The 3,020-nt window shown below is 40.2% G+C and overlaps 1 pseudogene; it reads right to left on the minus strand.

Moving 5' to 3' along the window:
• Positions 1–1,397: 1,397 nt before the first annotated feature.
• LOC112868009 (tubulin alpha-1A chain-like) lies at positions 1,398–2,727 on the minus strand (annotated as a pseudogene).
• Positions 2,728–3,020: the final 293 nt, after the last annotated feature.

Here is a 3,020-nt window from a genome sequence, read left to right on the forward strand (position 1 = left end):
ATTTATTATAATTCAAGTGAAAAAGGTCATGTTCTTAAAAATAATGCATATTATCATATATAAAATGTTAACAAGTTTTCTTGTGTTTGTAGCAAATAATTTTATTTTAAAAAACGTTTGTTAAAATATGCATTTTGATATCCCGCAATGTAGAGTAAAACCAATTATTTCAATTTCAATTTCAATTATCTGAAATTGTTTCAAAAATATATTTCAGTTATTACTCAGCACATCTTATCACTGTCAAACTATATGATTAGGGGGCGCCTGGGTGGCTCAGTTGGTTAAGCGTCCGACTTCGGCTCAGGTCATGATCTCACGGTCCATGAATTAAAGCCCCGCGTCGGGCTCAGTGCTGACAGCTCAGAGCCTGGAGCCTGTTTCAGATTCTGTGTCTCCCTCTCTCTCTGCCCCTCCCCTGTTCATGCTCTGTCTCTCTCTGTCTCAAAAATAAATAAACGTTAAAAAAAATTAAAAAAGAAACTATATGATTAAGACAACTATAGTCTAGATAATCATAGACGATTGTAATTGTTTCATTGGGTTATAAATACTTATGAAATTTACATCTTATATTCACTCTTAAAATATAGATCTTCCCTACCAGTAGCCTAGCTAACAAATTTCACATACAATAGATTTTTCTTGTAACTTTTTTTATATCGATGAAACAACCCGATCTTTACCTGTATAATATATTTATACAGACATATTCCCAAATCTTTCTTCTTTTACCAATCAGAACTGCCATTCATACCATTTCCTGTTATGCATTCCACCCAAGATAGGCCACTCCATCTGTTGATTCACAGAACTTGCTTTGTCTCATGTGACTCTACAAACTAAGAAACTTGTACAAACAACCTTTAAGATATCTTTCTACTATGCAGTAGGGACAACTACAGAAGGTATTTAGAGTCAGTGTGCACTCTTGGTTTGCATGGTCTGTTTTGATTTGTTTGTTTATTGTTGATGTTTCTTGGAGAGAGAAACAAACACAGCATAAAAGTAGAAAATAAAACCAAGGCTCATTTTTCTCCATCTGAAGGTACAAATGCTAATTTTTGCCATTTACACTTTTAATCTAATTTTTGAAAAACAAAACCAGCACAAATATATTAAATTCCATTGAATCAGTTCTCAAAGGCAATTGACATTTTGAGTTTGTATTTTCTGGTTTTTAACCCATTTTTTTTCATTTGAGACATTTATTCAAACCCATCAGAGAAATGGACAGCTTATGTCTGTAACAAAGCATCATGTCTTAAAGCTTAGGTCCGTAATTGTATAAGAGAGTATATACTGCTACCTACAAACTAACTGATCAAAGCACGTTTCAATGTTTAAAACAGAATAGGCTTCCCTGCAAAAGCGGCACCTTTGTGACATTTTTAACTTTAGTATTCCTGTTCTTCTTCTTCATCCTCTCCTTCAACAGAATCCACACCAACCTCTTCATAATCCTTCTCAAGGGCAGCGATGTCTTCACGGGCCTCAGAAAACTGTCCTTTCCCCATGCGCTCACCCACATACCAGTGAACAAAGGCTCACTGGGCACACATCAGGTCAAACCTGTGGTCCAGGGGAGCCCAGGTCTCAGCAATGGCTGTGGTGGTGCTCAGCGTACACATATCTCGCTGTACTTTGACCAGGTCTCCACTAGGTACCACAGTGGGATGCTGGCTCCAACTGTGAAGCCGATGGGGCATTAGCCCACAAACTGGATGGTACGCCTGGTCCTGATGGTAGCAATGGCAGCGTTGACATCTTTGGGAACCACATCACCACAGTACAACAGGCAGAAAGCCATGTATTTATCATGGTAAGGGTCATATTTCACCATTTGGTTGTTTTTCTCAAAGCATGCCTTGGTGATCTCTACTACATAAAGCTGTTTGTGGTAGGCTTTCTCAGCAGAGATGACAGGAGCATATGTGACCAGAGGGAAGCGGATGTGGGGATAGGGTACCAAGTTGGTCTGGAGTTCTATCTGAAAACACTTTGGGCTCCATCAAATCTGAGGGAAGCAGTGACGGAGGACACAATTTGACATGTTATCTTATTCAGGTTAGTGTAGATTGGGCCTTCAGTGAGGTTTCTACCACAGATATCATACATGGCTTCATTGTCTCCAGTGAAGGCAAAATCAGAGTGCTCCAGCCTGGTGTGAGTAGTGAGAATGGAGTGGTAGGACTCAACTACAGCTGTGAAAACCTGGGGGGCTGACTAAATGGAAAACTCCAGCTAGGACTTGTCACAATCGACAAGAAAGATGTTCCATTACCAGGGAGGTGAACCCAGGACCAATTCCCCCTCCATGGCCATGGAAAACCAAGAAGTCCTGGAGACCTTGTGCACTGGTCAGCCATTCCAAGACATTGTCAATGATCTCATTGCCAATGGTGTAGTGCCCTTGGGCATAGTTGTTGGCTGTATCTTACTTGCCTGTCATGAGCTGCTCAGGGTGGAAAAGCTGATGATAGGTGCCAGTGCGAACTTCATCAATGACTGTGGGTTCCAGGTCTACAAACACTGCATTGAACACATGCTTGCCAACACCTGTTTTACTGAAGAAGGTATTAAAAGAGTCATCTTCTCTGCCAATGGTATTGTCACTTGGCATCTGACCATCAGACTCATGCCGTGTTCCAGGCAATAAAGCTCCCAATAGGCATTGCCAATCTGGACACCAGCCTGGCCAACATGGATGGAGATGAATTCACACATGGTTGCTGTTTTGTGGCTGCCAAGCAGACGGCAGAGAAGAAGAGACATTGTTACAGTGGTCGATATAATATAAACTGTTTTCTTTAACTTAGGATATGTAATACATATATAGAAGAGTGTAAAATAAAACGTGCACTTAAATGCATTATTACAAAATGAACACTGTGTAAACATCTCCCAGGTCAAAATATTAACATTGTTAGAATCTCAGAAATTATTCCCAACTGTCCCTTGCCCATAGTATCTTTCTTACTCCCTGTAAAATACCACTGCTCTGACTCCTGTGACAATCA

Source organism: Puma concolor, chromosome C1, assembly GCF_028749965.1.
Source record: "Puma concolor isolate L17-30 chromosome C1, mPumCon1.1.hap2, whole genome shotgun sequence".
Lineage (NCBI taxonomy): Eukaryota > Metazoa > Chordata > Mammalia > Carnivora > Felidae > Puma > Puma concolor.